The sequence below is a fragment of the Brachyhypopomus gauderio genome, chromosome 7 (genome assembly GCF_052324685.1).
Source record: "Brachyhypopomus gauderio isolate BG-103 chromosome 7, BGAUD_0.2, whole genome shotgun sequence".
Lineage (NCBI taxonomy): Eukaryota > Metazoa > Chordata > Actinopteri > Gymnotiformes > Hypopomidae > Brachyhypopomus > Brachyhypopomus gauderio.
The window spans coordinates 13,795,107-13,812,424 of NC_135217.1; the positions used below are offsets into that span (position 1 = coordinate 13,795,107).

The 17,318-nt window shown below is 44.1% G+C and overlaps 39 non-coding genes across 39 annotated transcripts; all 39 read right to left on the bottom strand.

Annotated features, from left to right (window-relative positions):
- Nucleotides 1-387: 387 nt before the first annotated feature.
- Nucleotides 388-460, bottom strand: trnar-ucg (transfer RNA arginine (anticodon UCG)). The gene has a single exon. It is a non-coding gene; the product is annotated as a tRNA-Arg (tRNA).
- Nucleotides 461-628: 168 nt separating this feature from the next.
- Nucleotides 629-699, bottom strand: trnag-ccc (transfer RNA glycine (anticodon CCC)). The gene has a single exon. It is a non-coding gene; the product is annotated as a tRNA-Gly (tRNA).
- Nucleotides 700-1,097: 398 nt separating this feature from the next.
- Nucleotides 1,098-1,170, bottom strand: trnar-ucg (transfer RNA arginine (anticodon UCG)). Its single transcript has one exon. It is a non-coding gene; the product is annotated as a tRNA-Arg (tRNA).
- A 637-nt stretch (nt 1,171-1,807) lies between these two features.
- On the bottom strand, nt 1,808-1,880 carry trnar-ucg (transfer RNA arginine (anticodon UCG)). The gene has a single exon. It is a non-coding gene; the product is annotated as a tRNA-Arg (tRNA).
- A 168-nt stretch (nt 1,881-2,048) lies between these two features.
- On the bottom strand, nt 2,049-2,119 carry trnar-ccu (transfer RNA arginine (anticodon CCU)). The gene has a single exon. It is a non-coding gene; the product is annotated as a tRNA-Arg (tRNA).
- Nucleotides 2,120-2,517: 398 nt separating this feature from the next.
- On the bottom strand, nt 2,518-2,590 carry trnar-ucg (transfer RNA arginine (anticodon UCG)). Its single transcript has one exon. It is a non-coding gene; the product is annotated as a tRNA-Arg (tRNA).
- A 168-nt stretch (nt 2,591-2,758) lies between these two features.
- On the bottom strand, nt 2,759-2,829 carry trnag-ccc (transfer RNA glycine (anticodon CCC)). The gene has a single exon. It is a non-coding gene; the product is annotated as a tRNA-Gly (tRNA).
- A 398-nt stretch (nt 2,830-3,227) lies between these two features.
- On the bottom strand, nt 3,228-3,300 carry trnar-ucg (transfer RNA arginine (anticodon UCG)). The gene has a single exon. It is a non-coding gene; the product is annotated as a tRNA-Arg (tRNA).
- A 637-nt stretch (nt 3,301-3,937) lies between these two features.
- trnar-ucg (transfer RNA arginine (anticodon UCG)) lies at nt 3,938-4,010 on the bottom strand. Its single transcript has one exon. It is a non-coding gene; the product is annotated as a tRNA-Arg (tRNA).
- Nucleotides 4,011-4,647: 637 nt separating this feature from the next.
- Nucleotides 4,648-4,720, bottom strand: trnar-ucg (transfer RNA arginine (anticodon UCG)). Its single transcript has one exon. It is a non-coding gene; the product is annotated as a tRNA-Arg (tRNA).
- A 168-nt stretch (nt 4,721-4,888) lies between these two features.
- Nucleotides 4,889-4,959, bottom strand: trnag-ccc (transfer RNA glycine (anticodon CCC)). Its single transcript has one exon. It is a non-coding gene; the product is annotated as a tRNA-Gly (tRNA).
- Nucleotides 4,960-5,357: 398 nt separating this feature from the next.
- Nucleotides 5,358-5,430, bottom strand: trnar-ucg (transfer RNA arginine (anticodon UCG)). The gene has a single exon. It is a non-coding gene; the product is annotated as a tRNA-Arg (tRNA).
- Nucleotides 5,431-6,067: 637 nt separating this feature from the next.
- On the bottom strand, nt 6,068-6,140 carry trnar-ucg (transfer RNA arginine (anticodon UCG)). Its single transcript has one exon. It is a non-coding gene; the product is annotated as a tRNA-Arg (tRNA).
- A 168-nt stretch (nt 6,141-6,308) lies between these two features.
- Nucleotides 6,309-6,379, bottom strand: trnag-ccc (transfer RNA glycine (anticodon CCC)). Its single transcript has one exon. It is a non-coding gene; the product is annotated as a tRNA-Gly (tRNA).
- Nucleotides 6,380-6,777: 398 nt separating this feature from the next.
- On the bottom strand, nt 6,778-6,850 carry trnar-ucg (transfer RNA arginine (anticodon UCG)). Its single transcript has one exon. It is a non-coding gene; the product is annotated as a tRNA-Arg (tRNA).
- Nucleotides 6,851-7,487: 637 nt separating this feature from the next.
- On the bottom strand, nt 7,488-7,560 carry trnar-ucg (transfer RNA arginine (anticodon UCG)). Its single transcript has one exon. It is a non-coding gene; the product is annotated as a tRNA-Arg (tRNA).
- A 168-nt stretch (nt 7,561-7,728) lies between these two features.
- Nucleotides 7,729-7,799, bottom strand: trnar-ccu (transfer RNA arginine (anticodon CCU)). Its single transcript has one exon. It is a non-coding gene; the product is annotated as a tRNA-Arg (tRNA).
- A 398-nt stretch (nt 7,800-8,197) lies between these two features.
- Nucleotides 8,198-8,270, bottom strand: trnar-ucg (transfer RNA arginine (anticodon UCG)). The gene has a single exon. It is a non-coding gene; the product is annotated as a tRNA-Arg (tRNA).
- Nucleotides 8,271-8,438: 168 nt separating this feature from the next.
- Nucleotides 8,439-8,509, bottom strand: trnag-ccc (transfer RNA glycine (anticodon CCC)). The gene has a single exon. It is a non-coding gene; the product is annotated as a tRNA-Gly (tRNA).
- Nucleotides 8,510-8,907: 398 nt separating this feature from the next.
- Nucleotides 8,908-8,980, bottom strand: trnar-ucg (transfer RNA arginine (anticodon UCG)). Its single transcript has one exon. It is a non-coding gene; the product is annotated as a tRNA-Arg (tRNA).
- A 168-nt stretch (nt 8,981-9,148) lies between these two features.
- On the bottom strand, nt 9,149-9,219 carry trnag-ccc (transfer RNA glycine (anticodon CCC)). The gene has a single exon. It is a non-coding gene; the product is annotated as a tRNA-Gly (tRNA).
- A 398-nt stretch (nt 9,220-9,617) lies between these two features.
- Nucleotides 9,618-9,690, bottom strand: trnar-ucg (transfer RNA arginine (anticodon UCG)). The gene has a single exon. It is a non-coding gene; the product is annotated as a tRNA-Arg (tRNA).
- Nucleotides 9,691-9,858: 168 nt separating this feature from the next.
- Nucleotides 9,859-9,929, bottom strand: trnar-ccu (transfer RNA arginine (anticodon CCU)). The gene has a single exon. It is a non-coding gene; the product is annotated as a tRNA-Arg (tRNA).
- A 398-nt stretch (nt 9,930-10,327) lies between these two features.
- Nucleotides 10,328-10,400, bottom strand: trnar-ucg (transfer RNA arginine (anticodon UCG)). The gene has a single exon. It is a non-coding gene; the product is annotated as a tRNA-Arg (tRNA).
- Nucleotides 10,401-10,568: 168 nt separating this feature from the next.
- Nucleotides 10,569-10,639, bottom strand: trnar-ccu (transfer RNA arginine (anticodon CCU)). The gene has a single exon. It is a non-coding gene; the product is annotated as a tRNA-Arg (tRNA).
- Nucleotides 10,640-11,037: 398 nt separating this feature from the next.
- On the bottom strand, nt 11,038-11,110 carry trnar-ucg (transfer RNA arginine (anticodon UCG)). Its single transcript has one exon. It is a non-coding gene; the product is annotated as a tRNA-Arg (tRNA).
- A 168-nt stretch (nt 11,111-11,278) lies between these two features.
- On the bottom strand, nt 11,279-11,349 carry trnag-ccc (transfer RNA glycine (anticodon CCC)). The gene has a single exon. It is a non-coding gene; the product is annotated as a tRNA-Gly (tRNA).
- A 398-nt stretch (nt 11,350-11,747) lies between these two features.
- trnar-ucg (transfer RNA arginine (anticodon UCG)) lies at nt 11,748-11,820 on the bottom strand. The gene has a single exon. It is a non-coding gene; the product is annotated as a tRNA-Arg (tRNA).
- A 168-nt stretch (nt 11,821-11,988) lies between these two features.
- trnag-ccc (transfer RNA glycine (anticodon CCC)) lies at nt 11,989-12,059 on the bottom strand. Its single transcript has one exon. It is a non-coding gene; the product is annotated as a tRNA-Gly (tRNA).
- A 398-nt stretch (nt 12,060-12,457) lies between these two features.
- On the bottom strand, nt 12,458-12,530 carry trnar-ucg (transfer RNA arginine (anticodon UCG)). Its single transcript has one exon. It is a non-coding gene; the product is annotated as a tRNA-Arg (tRNA).
- Nucleotides 12,531-12,698: 168 nt separating this feature from the next.
- Nucleotides 12,699-12,769, bottom strand: trnar-ccu (transfer RNA arginine (anticodon CCU)). Its single transcript has one exon. It is a non-coding gene; the product is annotated as a tRNA-Arg (tRNA).
- Nucleotides 12,770-13,167: 398 nt separating this feature from the next.
- Nucleotides 13,168-13,240, bottom strand: trnar-ucg (transfer RNA arginine (anticodon UCG)). Its single transcript has one exon. It is a non-coding gene; the product is annotated as a tRNA-Arg (tRNA).
- A 168-nt stretch (nt 13,241-13,408) lies between these two features.
- Nucleotides 13,409-13,479, bottom strand: trnag-ccc (transfer RNA glycine (anticodon CCC)). The gene has a single exon. It is a non-coding gene; the product is annotated as a tRNA-Gly (tRNA).
- Nucleotides 13,480-14,118: 639 nt separating this feature from the next.
- trnag-ccc (transfer RNA glycine (anticodon CCC)) lies at nt 14,119-14,189 on the bottom strand. Its single transcript has one exon. It is a non-coding gene; the product is annotated as a tRNA-Gly (tRNA).
- A 398-nt stretch (nt 14,190-14,587) lies between these two features.
- On the bottom strand, nt 14,588-14,660 carry trnar-ucg (transfer RNA arginine (anticodon UCG)). The gene has a single exon. It is a non-coding gene; the product is annotated as a tRNA-Arg (tRNA).
- Nucleotides 14,661-14,828: 168 nt separating this feature from the next.
- trnag-ccc (transfer RNA glycine (anticodon CCC)) lies at nt 14,829-14,899 on the bottom strand. Its single transcript has one exon. It is a non-coding gene; the product is annotated as a tRNA-Gly (tRNA).
- Nucleotides 14,900-16,537: 1,638 nt separating this feature from the next.
- Nucleotides 16,538-16,608, bottom strand: trnag-ccc (transfer RNA glycine (anticodon CCC)). Its single transcript has one exon. It is a non-coding gene; the product is annotated as a tRNA-Gly (tRNA).
- A 398-nt stretch (nt 16,609-17,006) lies between these two features.
- On the bottom strand, nt 17,007-17,079 carry trnar-ucg (transfer RNA arginine (anticodon UCG)). The gene has a single exon. It is a non-coding gene; the product is annotated as a tRNA-Arg (tRNA).
- A 168-nt stretch (nt 17,080-17,247) lies between these two features.
- On the bottom strand, nt 17,248-17,318 carry trnag-ccc (transfer RNA glycine (anticodon CCC)). Its single transcript has one exon. It is a non-coding gene; the product is annotated as a tRNA-Gly (tRNA).

Here is a 17,318-nt window from a genome sequence, read left to right on the forward strand (position 1 = left end):
ACGCTTTAGAGGTCGCCAAAAAGTAAACACCAATCACAGTGCTTTTCCATGAGCAATTTACACATCTTTTCAAGCCAGATCACATTTTCAGCTACTGTTTCATTTTTCCATGGACCTGTCCTTGATTTGCTCAATAACCACGTGAGACAGTACATCATGCTTTTCATTCCTCTTCGCTTCTCAGACAAACATGCCATATAGAGGACAACAATGTTGTACTGTTCTGCATGGGTTGACGTCTAAGGCTCTTCTCTATGGCTCATTGTTGTATGCTTTCACACTCAGCTTGTTTGCAGACTTACCTTTACAAAGGGTCTTAATAAAGAAGACAGAGGAAGTCTGCAGGCAAGCCAATGAATGAGAATGTACTGTTTAGTCTCCAATATATGACCCAGATGGGACTCGAACCCACAATCCTCAGCTCCGAAGGCTGATGCCTTATCCATTAGGCCACTGGGCCACTTTTGCTTTGCATAGTGCAGACTTTGAAGGTCTTCTCGACTATAGACTAGTTTTCAAATATATGCTGAAGCCATGCTTCTTTTGCACATAACCATGTTGGCAAGAGCTCAGCGCATAAGAGCGTGACGTTCGGAGAAAGAAAAGAACTCTCTACATTCCTTGTCTGTGCGCCAGCCGGGAATCGAACCCGGTTCACAAGAATGGGAATCTTGCATGATACCACTACACCACTGGCACCCTGCGCAGCTACACTTTAGAGGTCGCCAAAAAGTAAACACCAATCACAGTGCTTTTCCATGAGCAATTTACACATCTTTTCAAGCCAGATCACATTTTCAGCTACTGTTTCATTTTTCCATGGACCTGTCCTTGATTTGCTCAATAACCACGTGAGACAGTACATCATGCTTTTCATTCCTCTTCGCTTCTCAGACAAACATGCCATGTAGAGGACAACAATGTTGTACTGTTCTGCATGGGTTGACATCTAAGGCTCTTCTCTACGGCTCATTGTTGTATGCTTTCACACTCAGCTTGTTAGCAGACTTACCTTTACAAAGGGTCTTAATAAAGAAGACAGAGGAAGTCTGCATGCAAGCCAAAGAATGAGAATGTACTGTTTAGTCTCCAATGTATGACCCAGATGGGACTCGAACCCACAATCCTCAGCTCCGAAGGCTGATGCCTTATCCATTAGGCCACTGGGCCACTTTTGCTTTACATAGTGCAGACTTTGAAGGTCTTCTCGACTATAGACTAGTTTTCAAATGTATGCTGAAGCCATGCTTCTTTTGCACATAACCATGTTGGCAAGAGCTCAGCGCATAAGAGCGTGACGTTCGGAGAAAGAAAAGAACTCTCTACATTCCTTGTCTGTGCGCCAGCCGGGAATCGAACGCGGTTCACAAGAATGGGTATCTTGCATGATACCACTACACCACTGGCACCCTGCGCAGCTACACTTTAGAGGTCGCCAAAAAGTAAACACCAATCACAGTGCTTTTCCATGAGCAATTTACACATCTTTTCAAGCCAGATCACATTTTCAGCTACTGTTTCATTTTTCCATGGACCTGTCCTTGATTTGCTCAATAACCACGTGAGACAGTACATCATGCTTTTCATTCCTCTTCGCTTCTCAGACAAACATGCCATATAGAGGACAACAATGTTGTACTGTTCTGCATGGGTTGACGTCTAAGGCTCTTCTCTATGGCTCATTGTTGTATGCTTTCACACTCAGCTTGTTTGCAGACTTACCTTTACAAAGGGTCTAAAGAAAGAAGACAGAGGAAGTCTGCAGGCAAGCCAAAGAATGAGAATGTACTGTTTAGTCTCCAATGTATGACCCAGATGGGACTCGAACCCACAATCCTCAGCTCCGAAGGCTGATGCCTTATCCATTAGGCCACTGGGCCACTTTTGCTTTGCATAGTGCAGACTTTGAAGGTCTTCTCGAATATAGACTAGTTTTCAAATATATGCTGAAGCCATGCTTCTTTTGCACATAACCATGTTGGCAAGAGCTCAGCGCATAAGAGCGTGACGTTGGGAGAAAGAAAAGAACTCTCTACATTCCTTGTCTGTGCGCCAGCCGGGAATCGAACCCGGTTCACAAGAATAGGAATCTTGCATGATACCACTATACCACTGGCACCCTGCGCAGCTACACTTTAGAGGTCGCCAAAAAGTAAACACCAATCACAGTGCTTTTCCATGAGCAATTTACACATCTTTTCAAGCCAGATCACATTTTCAGCTACTGTTTCATTTTTCCATGGACCTGTCCTTGATTTGCTCAATAACCAGGTGAGACAGTACATCATGCTTTTCATTCCTCTTCGCTTCTCAGACAAACATGCCATGTAGAGGACAACAATGTTGTACTGTTCTGCATGGGTTGACGTCTAAGGCTCTTCTCTATGGCTCATTGTTGTATGCTTTCACACTCAGCTTGTTAGCAGACTTACCTTTACAAAGGGTCTTAATAAAGAAGACAGAGGAAGTCTGCATGCAAGCCAAAGAATGAGAATGTACTGTTAAGTCTCCAATGTATGACCCAGATGGGACTCGAACCCACAAACCTCAGCTCCGAAGGCTGATGCCTTGTCCATTAGGCCACTGGGCCACTTTTGCTTTGTATAGTGCAGACTTTGAAGGTCTTCTCGACTATAGACTAGTTTTCAAATATATGCTGAAGCCATGCTTCTTTTGCACATAACCATGTTGGCAAGAGCTCAGCGCATAAGAGCGTGACGTTCGGAGAAAGAAAAGAACTCTCTACGTTCCTTGTCTGTGCGCCAGCCGGGAATCGAACCCGGTTCACAAGAATGGGAATCTTGCATGATACCACTACACCACTGGCACCCTGCGCAGCTAAACTTTAGAGGTCGCCAAAAAGTAAACACCAATCACAGTGCTTTTCCATGAGCAATTTACACATCTTTTCAAGCCAGATCACATTTTCAGCTACTGTTTCATTTTTCCATGGACCTGTCCTTGATTTGCTCAATAACCACGTGAGACAGTACATCATGCTTTTCATTCCTCTTCGCTTCTCAGACAAACATGCCATGTAGAGGACAACAATGTTGTACTGTTCTGCATGGGTTGACATCTAAGGCTCTTCTCTACGGCTCATTGTTGTATGCTTTCACACTCAGCTTGTTAGCAGACTTACCTTTACAAAGGGTCTTAATAAAGAAGACAGAGGAAGTCTGCATGCAAGCCAAAGAATGAGAATGTACTGTTTAGTCTCCAATGTATGACCCAGATGGGACTCGAACCCACAATCCTCAGCTCCGAAGGCTGATGCCTTATCCATTAGGCCACTGGGCCACTTTTGCTTTGCATAGTGCAGACTTTGAAGGTCTTCTCGACTATAGACTAGTTTTCAAATATATGCTGAAGCCATGCTTCTTTTGCACATAACCATGTTGGCAAGAGCTCAGCGCATAAGAGCGTGACGTTCGGAGAAAGAAAAGAACTCTCTACATTCCTTGTCTGTGCGCCAGCCGGGAATCGAACGCGGTTCACAAGAATGGGTATCTTGCATGATACCACTACACCACTGGCACCCTGCGCAGCTACACTTTAGAGGTCGCCAAAAAGTAAACACCAATCACAGTGCTTTTCCATGAGCAATTTACACATCTTTTCAAGCCAGATCACATTTTCAGCTACTGTTTCATTTTTCCATGGACCTGTCCTTGATTTGCTCAATAACCACGTGAGACAGTACATCATGCTTTTCATTCCTCTTCGCTTCTCAGACAAACATGCCATATAGAGGACAACAATGTTGTACTGTTCTGCATGGGTTGACGTCTAAGGCTCTTCTCTATGGCTCATTGTTGTATGCTTTCACACTCAGCTTGTTTGCAGACTTACCTTTACAAAGGGTCTTAATAAAGAAGACAGAGGAAGTCTGCAGGCAAGCCAATGAATGAGAATGTACTGTTTAGTCTCCAATATATGACCCAGATGGGACTCGAACCCACAATCCTCAGCTCCGAAGGCTGATGCCTTATCCATTAGGCCACTGGGCCATTTTTGCTTTGCATAGTGCAGACTTTGAAGGTCTTCTCGACTATAGACTAGTTTTCAAATATATGCTGAAGCCATGCTTCTTTTGCACATAACCATGTTGGCAAGAGCTCAGCGCATAAGAGCGTGACGTTCGGAGAAAGAAAAGAACTCTCTACATTCCTTGTCTGTGCGCCAGCCGGGAATCGAACGCGGTTCACAAGAATGGGTATCTTGCATGATACCACTACACCACTGGCACCCTGCGCAGCTACACTTTAGAGGTCGCCAAAAAGTAAACACCAATCACAGTGCTTTTCCATGAGCAATTTACACATCTTTTCAAGCCAGATCACATTTTCAGCTACTGTTTCATTTTTCCATGGACCTGTCCTTGATTTGCTCAATAACCACGTGAGACAGTACATCATGCTTTTCATTCCTCTTCGCTTCTCAGACAAACATGCCATATAGAGGACAACAATGTTGTACTGTTCTGCATGGGTTGACGTCTAAGGCTCTTCTCTATGGCTCATTGTTGTATGCTTTCACACTCAGCTTGTTTGCAGACTTACCTTTACAAAGGGTCTTAATAAAGAAGACAGAGGAAGTCTGCAGGCAAGCCAATGAATGAGAATGTACTGTTTAGTCTCCAATATATGACCCAGATGGGACTCGAACCCACAATCCTCAGCTCCGAAGGCTGATGCCTTATCCATTAGGCCACTGGGCCACTTTTGCTTTGCATAGTGCAGACTTTGAAGGTCTTCTCGACTATAGACTAGTTTTCAAATATATGCTGAAGCCATGCTTCTTTTGCACATAACCATGTTGGCAAGAGCTCAGCGCATAAGAGCGTGACGTTCGGAGAAAGAAAAGAACTCTCTACATTCCTTGTCTGTGCGCCAGCCAGGAATCGAACCCGGTTCACAAGAATGGGAATCTTGCATGATACCACTACACCACTGGCACCCTGCGCAGCTACACTTTAGAGGTCGCCAAAAAGTAAACACCAATCACAGTGCTTTTCCATGAGCAATTTACACATCTTTTCAAGCCAGATCACATTTTCAGCTACTGTTTCATTTTTCCATGGACCTGTCCTTGATTTGCTCAATAACCACGTGAGACAGTACATCATGCTTTTCATTCCTCTTCGCTTCTCAGACAAACATGCCATGTAGAGGACAACAATGTTGTACTGTTCTGCATGGGTTGACATCTAAGGCTCTTCTCTACGGCTCATTGTTGTATGCTTTCACACTCAGCTTGTTAGCAGACTTACCTTTACAAAGGGTCTTAATAAAGAAGACAGAGGAAGTCTGCATGCAAGCCAAAGAATGAGAATGTACTGTTTAGTCTCCAATGTATGACCCAGATGGGACTCGAACCCACAATCCTCAGCTCCGAAGGCTGATGCCTTATCCATTAGGCCACTGGGCCACTTTTGCTTTGCATAGTGCAGACTTTGAAGGTCTTCTCGACTATAGACTAGTTTTCAAATATATGCTGAAGCCATGCTTCTTTTGCACATAACCATGTTGGCAAGAGCTCAGCGCATAAGAGCGTGACGTTCGGAGAAAGAAAAGAACTCTCTACATTCCTTGTCTGTGCGCCAGCCGGGAATCGAACGCGGTTCACAAGAATGGGTATCTTGCATGATACCACTACACCACTGGCACCCTGCGCAGCTACACTTTAGAGGTCGCCAAAAAGTAAACACCAATCACAGTGCTTTTCCATGAGCAATTTACACATCTTTTCAAGCCAGATCACATTTTCAGCTACTGTTTCATTTTTCCATGGACCTGTCCTTGATTTGCTCAATAACCACGTGAGACAGTACATCATGCTTTTCATTCCTCTTCGCTTCTCAGACAAACATGCCATATAGAGGACAACAATGTTGTACTGTTCTGCATGGGTTGACGTCTAAGGCTCTTCTCTATGGCTCATTGTTGTATGCTTTCACACTCAGCTTGTTTGCAGACTTACCTTTACAAAGGGTCTTAATAAAGAAGACAGAGGAAGTCTGCAGGCAAGCCAATGAATGAGAATGTACTGTTTAGTCTCCAATATATGACCCAGATGGGACTCGAACCCACAATCCTCAGCTCCGAAGGCTGATGCCTTATCCATTAGGCCACTGGGCCACTTTTGCTTTGCATAGTGCAGACTTTGAAGGTCTTCTCGACTATAGACTAGTTTTCAAATATATGCTGAAGCCATGCTTCTTTTGCACATAACCATGTTGGCAAGAGCTCAGCGCATAAGAGCGTGACGTTCGGAGAAAGAAAAGAACTCTCTACATTCCTTGTCTGTGCGCCAGCCGGGAATCGAACCCGGTTCACAAGAATGGGAATCTTGCATGATACCACTACACCACTGGCACCCTGCGCAGCTACACTTTAGAGGTCGCCAAAAAGTAAACACCAATCACAGTGCTTTTCCATGAGCAATTTACACATCTTTTCAAGCCAGATCACATTTTCAGCTACTGTTTCATTTTTCCATGGACCTGTCCTTGATTTGCTCAATAACCACGTGAGACAGTACATCATGCTTTTCATTCCTCTTCGCTTCTCAGACAAACATGCCATGTAGAGGACAACAATGTTGTACTGTTCTGCATGGGTTGACATCTAAGGCTCTTCTCTACGGCTCATTGTTGTATGCTTTCACACTCAGCTTGTTAGCAGACTTACCTTTACAAAGGGTCTTAATAAAGAAGACAGAGGAAGTCTGCATGCAAGCCAAAGAATGAGAATGTACTGTTTAGTCTCCAATGTATGACCCAGATGGGACTCGAACCCACAATCCTCAGCTCCGAAGGCTGATGCCTTATCCATTAGGCCACTGGGCCACTTTTGCTTTACATAGTGCAGACTTTGAAGGTCTTCTCGACTATAGACTAGTTTTCAAATGTATGCTGAAGCCATGCTTCTTTTGCACATAACCATGTTGGCAAGAGCTCAGCGCATAAGAGCGTGACGTTCGGAGAAAGAAAAGAACTCTCTACATTCCTTGTCTGTGCGCCAGCCGGGAATCGAACGCGGTTCACAAGAATGGGTATCTTGCATGATACCACTACACCACTGGCACCCTGCGCAGCTACACTTTAGAGGTCGCCAAAAAGTAAACACCAATCACAGTGCTTTTCCATGAGCAATTTACACATCTTTTCAAGCCAGATCACATTTTCAGCTACTGTTTCATTTTTCCATGGACCTGTCCTTGATTTGCTCAATAACCACGTGAGACAGTACATCATGCTTTTCATTCCTCTTCGCTTCTCAGACAAACATGCCATATAGAGGACAACAATGTTGTACTGTTCTGCATGGGTTGACGTCTAAGGCTCTTCTCTATGGCTCATTGTTGTATGCTTTCACACTCAGCTTGTTTGCAGACTTACCTTTACAAAGGGTCTAAAGAAAGAAGACAGAGGAAGTCTGCAGGCAAGCCAAAGAATGAGAATGTACTGTTTAGTCTCCAATGTATGACCCAGATGGGACTCGAACCCACAATCCTCAGCTCCGAAGGCTGATGCCTTATCCATTAGGCCACTGGGCCACTTTTGCTTTGCATAGTGCAGACTTTGAAGGTCTTCTCGAATATAGACTAGTTTTCAAATATATGCTGAAGCCATGCTTCTTTTGCACATAACCATGTTGGCAAGAGCTCAGCGCATAAGAGCGTGACGTTGGGAGAAAGAAAAGAACTCTCTACATTCCTTGTCTGTGCGCCAGCCGGGAATCGAACCCGGTTCACAAGAATAGGAATCTTGCATGATACCACTATACCACTGGCACCCTGCGCAGCTACACTTTAGAGGTCGCCAAAAAGTAAACACCAATCACAGTGCTTTTCCATGAGCAATTTACACATCTTTTCAAGCCAGATCACATTTTCAGCTACTGTTTCATTTTTCCATGGACCTGTCCTTGATTTGCTCAATAACCAGGTGAGACAGTACATCATGCTTTTCATTCCTCTTCGCTTCTCAGACAAACATGCCATGTAGAGGACAACAATGTTGTACTGTTCTGCATGGGTTGACGTCTAAGGCTCTTCTCTATGGCTCATTGTTGTATGCTTTCACACTCAGCTTGTTAGCAGACTTACCTTTACAAAGGGTCTTAATAAAGAAGACAGAGGAAGTCTGCATGCAAGCCAAAGAATGAGAATGTACTGTTAAGTCTCCAATGTATGACCCAGATGGGACTCGAACCCACAAACCTCAGCTCCGAAGGCTGATGCCTTATCCATTAGGCCACTGGGCCACTTTTTCTTTGCATAGTGCAGACTTTGAAGGTCTTCTCAACTATAGACTAGTTTTCAAATATATGCTGAAGCCATGCTTCTTTTGCACATAACCATGTTGGCAAGAGCTCAGCGCATAAGAGCGTGACGTTGGGAGAAAGAAAAGAACTCTCTACATTCCTTGTCTGTGCGCCAGCCGGGAATCGAACCCGGTTCACAAGAATGGGAATCTTGCATGATACCACTACACCACTGGCACCCTGCGCAGCTAAACTTTAGAGGTCGCCAAAAAGTAAACACCAATCACAGTGCTTTTCCATGAGCAATTTACACATCTTTTCAAGCCAGATCACATTTTCAGCTACTGTTTCATTTTTCCATGGACCTGTCCTTGATTTGCTCAATAACCACGTGAGACAGTTCATCATGCTTTTCATTCCTCTTCGCTTCTCAGACAAACATGCCATGTAGAGGTCAGCAATGTTGTACTGTTCTGCATGGGTTGACGTCTAAGGTTCTTCTCTATGGCTCATTGTTGTATGCTTTCACACTCAGCTTGTTTGCAGACTTACCTTTACAAAGGGTCTAAAGAAAGAAGACAGAGGAAGTCTGCAGGCAAGCCAAAGAATGAGAATGTACTCTTTAGTCTCCAATGTATGACCCAGATGGGACTCGAACCCACAATCCTCAGCTCCGAAGGCTGATGCCTTATCCATTAGGCCACTGGGCCACTTTTGCTTTGCATAGTGCAGACTTTGAAGGTCTTCTCGACTATAGACTAGTTTTCAAATATATGCTGAAGCCATGCTTCTTTTGCACATAACCATGTTGGCAAGAGCTCAGCGCATAAGAGCGTGACGTTCGGAGAAAGAAAAGAACTCTCTACGTTCCTTGTCTGTGCGCCAGCCGGGAATCGAACCCGGTTCACAAGAATGGGAATCTTGCATGATACCACTACACCACTGGCACCCTGCGCAGCTAAACTTTAGAGGTCGCCAAAAAGTAAACACCAATCACAGTGCTTTTCCATGAGCAATTTACACATCTTTTCAAGCCAGATCACATTTTCAGCTACTGTTTCATTTTTCCATGGACCTGTCCTTGATTTGCTCAATAACCACGTGAGACAGTACATCATGCTTTTCATTCCTCTTAGCTTCTCAGACAAACATGCCATGTAGAGGTCAGCAATGTTGTACTGTTCTGCATGGGTTGACGTCTAAGGTTCTTCTCTATGGCTCATTGTTGTATGCTTTCACACTCAGCTTGTTTGCAGACTTACCTTTACAAAGGGTCTAAAGAAAGAAGACAGAGGAAGTCTGCAGGCAAGCCAAAGAATGAGAATGTACTGTTTAGTCTCCAATGTATGACCCAGATGGGACTCGAACCCACAATCCTCAGCTCCGAAGGCTGATGCCTTATCCATTAGGCCACTGGGCCACTTTTGCTTTGCATAGTGCAGACTTTGAAGGTCTTCTCGAATATAGACTAGTTTTCAAATATATGCTGAAGCCATGCTTCTTTTGCACATAACCATGTTGGCAAGAGCTCAGCGCATAAGAGCGTGACGTTGGGAGAAAGAAAAGAACTCTCTACATTCCTTGTCTGTGCGCCAGCCGGGAATCGAACCCGGTTCACAAGAATAGGAATCTTGCATGATACCACTATACCACTGGCACCCTGCGCAGCTACACTTTAGAGGTCGCCAAAAAGTAAACACCAATCACAGTGCTTTTCCATGAGCAATTTACACATCTTTTCAAGCCAGATCACATTTTCAGCTACTGTTTCATTTTTCCATGGACCTGTCCTTGATTTGCTCAATAACCAGGTGAGACAGTACATCATGCTTTTCATTCCTCTTCGCTTCTCAGACAAACATGCCATATAGAGGACAACAATGTTGTACTGTTCTGCATGGGTTGACGTCTAAGGCTCTTCTCTATGGCTCATTGTTGTATGCTTTCACACTCAGCTTGTTTGCAGACTTACCTTTACAAAGGGTCTAAAGAAAGAAGACAGAGGAAGTCTGCAGGCAAGCCAAAGAATGAGAATGTACTGTTTAGTCTCCAATGTATGACCCAGATGGGACTCGAACCCACAATCCTCAGCTCCGAAGGCTGATGCCTTATCCATTAGGCCACTGGGCCACTTTTGCTTTGCATAGTGCAGACTTTGAAGGTCTTCTCGAATATAGACTAGTTTTCAAATATATGCTGAAGCCATGCTTCTTTTGCACATAACCATGTTGGCAAGAGCTCAGCGCATAAGAGCGTGACGTTGGGAGAAAGAAAAGAACTCTCTACATTCCTTGTCTGTGCGCCAGCCGGGAATCGAACCCGGTTCACAAGAATAGGAATCTTGCATGATACCACTATACCACTGGCACCCTGCGCAGCTACACTTTAGAGGTCGCCAAAAAGTAAACACCAATCACAGTGCTTTTCCATGAGCAATTTACACATCTTTTCAAGCCAGATCACATTTTCAGCTACTGTTTCATTTTTCCATGGACCTGTCCTTGATTTGCTCAATAACCAGGTGAGACAGTACATCATGCTTTTCATTCCTCTTCGCTTCTCAGACAAACATGCCATGTAGAGGACAACAATGTTGTACTGTTCTGCATGGGTTGACGTCTAAGGCTCTTCTCTATGGCTCATTGTTGTATGCTTTCACACTCAGCTTGTTAGCAGACTTACCTTTACAAAGGGTCTTAATAAAGAAGACAGAGGAAGTCTGCATGCAAGCCAAAGAATGAGAATGTACTGTTAAGTCTCCAATGTATGACCCAGATGGGACTCGAACCCACAAACCTCAGCTCCGAAGGCTGATGCCTTATCCATTAGGCCACTGGGCCACTTTTTCTTTGCATAGTGCAGACTTTGAAGGTCTTCTCGACTATAGACTAGTTTTCAAATATATGCTGAAGCCATGCTTCTTTTGCACATAACCATGTTGGCAAGAGCTCAGCGCATAAGAGCGTGACGTTGGGAGAAAGAAAAGAACTCTCTACATTCCTTGTCTGTGCGCCAGCCGGGAATCGAACCCGGTTCACAAGAATGGGAATCTTGCATGATACCACTACACCACTGGCACCCTGCGCAGCTAAACTTTAGAGGTCGCCAAAAAGTAAACACCAATCACAGTGCTTTTCCATGAGCAATTTACACATCTTTTCAAGCCAGATCACATTTTCAGCTACTGTTTCATTTTTCCATGGACCTGTCCTTGATTTGCTCAATAACCACGTGAGACAGTTCATCATGCTTTTCATTCCTCTTCGCTTCTCAGACAAACATGCCATGTAGAGGTCAGCAATGTTGTACTGTTCTGCATGGGTTGACGTCTAAGGTTCTTCTCTATGGCTCATTGTTGTATGCTTTCACACTCAGCTTGTTTGCAGACTTACCTTTACAAAGGGTCTAAAGAAAGAAGACAGAGGAAGTCTGCAGGCAAGCCAAAGAATGAGAATGTACTCTTTAGTCTCCAATGTATGACCCAGATGGGACTCGAACCCACAATCCTCAGCTCCGAAGGCTGATGCCTTATCCATTAGGCCACTGGGCCACTTTTGCTTTGCATAGTGCAGACTTTGAAGGTCTTCTCGACTATAGACTAGTTTTCAAATATATGCTGAAGCCATGCTTCTTTTGCACATAACCATGTTGGCAAGAGCTCAGCGCATAAGAGCGTGACGTTCGGAGAAAGAAAAGAACTCTCTACGTTCCTTGTCTGTGCGCCAGCCGGGAATCGAACCCGGTTCACAAGAATGGGAATCTTGCATGATACCACTACACCACTGGCACCCTGCGCAGCTAAACTTTAGAGGTCGCCAAAAAGTAAACACCAATCACAGTGCTTTTCCATGAGCAATTTACACATCTTTTCAAGCCAGATCACATTTTCAGCTACTGTTTCATTTTTCCATGGACCTGTCCTTGATTTGCTCAATAACCACGTGAGACAGTACATCATGCTTTTCATTCCTCTTAGCTTCTCAGACAAACATGCCATGTAGAGGTCAGCAATGTTGTACTGTTCTGCATGGGTTGACGTCTAAGGTTCTTCTCTATGGCTCATTGTTGTATGCTTTCACACTCAGCTTGTTTGCAGACTTACCTTTACAAAGGGTCTAAAGAAAGAAGACAGAGGAAGTCTGCAGGCAAGCCAAAGAATGAGAATGTACTGTTTAGTCTCCAATGTATGACCCAGATGGGACTCGAACCCACAATCCTCAGCTCCGAAGGCTGATGCCTTATCCATTAGGCCACTGGGCCACTTTTGCTTTGCATAGTGCAGACTTTGAAGGTCTTCTCGAATATAGACTAGTTTTCAAATATATGCTGAAGCCATGCTTCTTTTGCACATAACCATGTTGGCAAGAGCTCAGCGCATAAGAGCGTGACGTTGGGAGAAAGAAAAGAACTCTCTACATTCCTTGTCTGTGCGCCAGCCGGGAATCGAACCCGGTTCACAAGAATAGGAATCTTGCATGATACCACTATACCACTGGCACCCTGCGCAGCTACACTTTAGAGGTCGCCAAAAAGTAAACACCAATCACAGTGCTTTTCCATGAGCAATTTACACATCTTTTCAAGCCAGATCACATTTTCAGCTACTGTTTCATTTTTCCATGGACCTGTCCTTGATTTGCTCAATAACCAGGTGAGACAGTACATCATGCTTTTCATTCCTCTTCGCTTCTCAGACAAACATGCCATGTAGAGGACAACAATGTTGTACTGTTCTGCATGGGTTGACGTCTAAGGCTCTTCTCTATGGCTCATTGTTGTATGCTTTCACACTCAGCTTGTTAGCAGACTTACCTTTACAAAGGGTCTTAATAAAGAAGACAGAGGAAGTCTGCATGCAAGCCAAAGAATGAGAATGTACTGTTTAGTCTCCAATGTATGACCCAGATGGGACTCGAACCCACAAACCTCAGCTCCGAAGGCTGATGCCTTATCCATTAGGCCACTGGGCCACTTTTTCTTTGCATAGTGCAGACTTTGAAGGTCTTCTCGACTATAGACTAGTTTTCAAATATATGCTGAAGCCATGCTTCTTTTGCACATAACCATGTTGGCAAGAGCTCAGCGCATAAGAGCGTGACGTTGGGAGAAAGAAAAGAACTCTCTACATTCCTTGTCTGTGCGCCAGCCGGGAATCGAACCCGGTTCACAAGAATGGGAATCTTGCATGATACCACTACACCACTGGCACACTGCACAGCTATACTTTAGAGGTCGCCAAAAAGTAAACACCAATCACAGTGCTTTTCCATGAGCAATTTACACATCTTTTCAAGCCAGATCACATTTTCAGCTACTGTTTCATTTTTCCATGGACCTGTCCTTGATTTGCTCAATAACCACGTGACACAGTACATCATGCTTTTCATTCCTCTTCGCTTCTCAGACAAACATGCCATGTAGAGGTCAGCAATGATGTACTGTTCTGCATGGGTTGACGTCTAAGGTTCTTCTCTATGGCTCATTGTTGTATGCTTTCACACTCAGCTTGTTTGCAGACTTACCTTTACAAAGGGTCTAAAGAAAGAAGACAGAGGAAGTCTGCAGGCAAGCCAAAGAATGAGAATGTACTGTTTAGTCTCCAATGTATGGCCCAGATGGGACTCGAACCCACAATCCTCAGCTATGAAGGCTGATTCCTTGTCCATTAGGCCACTGGGCCACTTTTGCTTTGTATAGTGCAGACTTTGAAGGTCTTCTCGACTATAGACTAGTTTTCAAATATATGCTGAAGCCATGCTTCTTTTGCACATAACCATGTTGGCAAGAGCTCAGCGCATAAGAGCGTGACGTTCGGAGAAAGAAAAGAACTCTCTACGTTCCTTGTCTGTGCGCCAGCCGGGAATCGAACCCGGTTCACAAGAATGGGAATCTTGCATGATACCACTACACCACTGGCACCCTGCGCAGCTAAACTTTAGAGGTCGCCAAAAAGTAAACACCAATCACAGTGCTTTTCCATGAGCAATTTACACATCTTTTCAAGCCAGATCACATTTTCAGCTACTGTTTCATTTTTCCATGGACCTGTCCTTGATTTGCTCAATAACCACGTGAGACAGTTCATCATGCTTTTCATTCCTCTTCGCTTCTCAGACAAACATGCCATGTAGAGGTCAGCAATGTTGTACTGTTCTGCATGGGTTGACGTCTAAGGTTCTTCTCTATGGCTCATTGTTGTATGCTTTCACACTCAGCTTGTTTGCAGACTTACCTTTACAAAGGGTCTAAAGAAAGAAGACAGAGGAAGTCTGCAGGCAAGCCAAAGAATGAGAATGTACTGTTTAGTCTCCAATGTATGACCCAGATGGGACTCGAACCCACAATCCTCAGCTCCGAAGGCTGATGCCTTATCCATTAGGCCACTGGGACACTTTTGCTTTGCATAGTGCAGACTTTGAAGGTCTTCTCGACTATAGACTAGTTTTCAAATATATGCTGAAGCCATGCTTCTTTTGCACATAACCATGTTGGCAAGAGCTCAGCGCATAAGAGCGTGACGTTCGGAGAAAGAAAAGAACTCTCTACGTTCCTTGTCTGTGCGCCAGCCGGGAATCGAACCCGGTTCACAAGAATGGGAATCTTGCATGATACCACTACACCACTGGCACCCTGCGCAGCTAAACTTTAGAGGTCGCCAAAAAGTAAACACCAATCACAGTGCTTTTCCATGAGCAATTTACACATCTTTTCAAGCCAGATCACATTTTCAGCTACTGTTTCATTTTTCCATGGACCTGTCCTTGATTTGCTCAATAACCACATGAGACAGTACATCATGCTTTTCATTCCTCTTCGCTTCTCAGACAAACATGCCATGTAGAGGTCAGCAATGTTGTACTGTTCTGCATGGGTTGACGTCTAAGGTTCTTCTCTATGGCTCATTGTTGTATGCTTTCACACTCAGCTTGTTTGCAGACTTACCTTTACAAAGGGTCTAAAGAAAGAAGACAGAGGAAGTCTGCAGGCAAGCCAAAGAATGAGAATGTACTGTTTAGTCTCCAATGTATGACCTAGATGCAGTGATGGCTAAGTTACCTTGAGAAATTAATCCGATTACTGATTACTCCTTTTAAAAGTAACTTAGTTACGTTACATATTACTTGATTTTAAAAGTAACCACGTTAGATTACAAGTTACTTTAGTAGTTACATTCAGCAGCAAAATAAATTTTTCCAATACTCACTTTATTTGAAGTGCATTTTTAACAGTAACAATGTATTGAAGCAGGTTCGGTAACCGAGGCAGAAACTGCTTAATCCAAAAATCCCAAGGAGGGAAACTTTTGATAACGCAACCCTGGCGCGCGCAGGCTCCGCCCCCCAGTGTCACTTAAAGGGCAAGACTCGCCGTGAGGAGCATGAGTCGCTACAGTATCTCCTGACATTACGTTTGTGTAGTTGCGCGGTATTATTTGTAAATTTATTTGTAAACGTAATACAAGCGAACTGGGGTGGGTTTCCTGAAACGTTCGTAGCGCCAAGTACTTCGTAACCTCGTATGAAGCTACGAACGTTTCGGGAAACCCACCCCTGTTCAGTCAGACAGCTTGTGAAACGAAATACCATTACAATTTCAAGCATTTTAAAGTAGGCGACGTTAGTCAAAATTCCAGCACTTTTCAAACGTGGAACACAAAGCAACATTAAAATTCATCAGGTAAATGTTCCTTCCCTTGTTTTTGAGGGGTGTTTCTTTATACTACCACATATCGTTACGGGAGGACACAGCAAAGAATGACTTGTAAAACGTGCTCGCGCTCTCACAGGGTCGCGCGCAGCGTGCGGAGTCGAGCGCTACGGTCAGACGCAAAAGTAGAACTGAGCCAAGAAGAAAGCAAAAATATATATTTTACTAGGGAAAATATAAATAGTAACGCACAGTTATTTGGATAAGTAACTTTAATCTGATTACTGGACCGGAAATAGTAGCGCGTTATATTACTCGTTACCGAAAAAAGTGGTAAGATTAGAGTAAAGCGTTACTAAGTAACGCGTTACTGACATCACTGCCTAGATGGGACTCGAACCCACAATCCTCAACTCAGAAGGCTGATGCCTTATCCATTAGGCCACTGGGCCAGTTTTGCTTTGCATAGTGCAGACTTTGAAGGTCTTCTCGACTATAGACTAGTTTTCAAATATATGCTGAAGCCATGCTTCTTTTGCACATAACCATGTTGGCAAGAGCTCAGCGCATAAGAGCGTGACGTTCGGAGAAAGAAAAGAACTCTCTACATTCCTTGTCTGTGCGCCAGCCGGGAATCAAACCCGGTTCACAAGAATGGGAATCTTGCATGATACCACTACACCACTGGCACACTGCACAGCTACACTTTAGAGGTCGCCAAAAAGTAAACACCAATCACAGTGCTTTTCCATGAGCAATTTACACATCTTTTCAAGTCAGATCACATTTTCAGCTACTGTTTCATTTTTCCATGGACCTGTCCTTGATTTGCTCAATAACCACGTGAGACAGTACATCATGCTTTTCATTCCTCTTCGCTTCTCAGACAAACATGCCATATAGAGGACAACAATGTTGTACTGTTCTGCATGGGTTGACGTCTAAGGCTCTTTTCTATGGCTCATTGTTGTATGCTTTCACACTCAGCTTGTTTGCAGACTTACCTTTACAAAGGGTCTAAAGAAAGAAGACAGAGGAAGTCTGCAGGCAAGCCAAAGAATGAGAATGTACTGTTTAGTTTCCAATGTATGACCCAGACGGGACTCGAACCCACAATCCTCAGCTCCGAAGGCTGATGCCTTATCCATTAGGCCACTGGGCCACTTTTGCTTTGCATAGTGCAGACTTTGAAGGTCTTCTCGAATATAGACTAGTTTTCAAATATATGCTGAAGCCATGCTTCTTTTGCACATAACCATGTTGGCAAGAGCTCAGCGCATAAGAGTGTGACGTTCGGAGAAGGAAAAGAACTCTCTACATTCCTTGTCTGTGCGCCAGCCGGGAATCGAACCCGGTTCACAAGAATGGGAATCTTGCATGATACCACTACACCACTGGCAC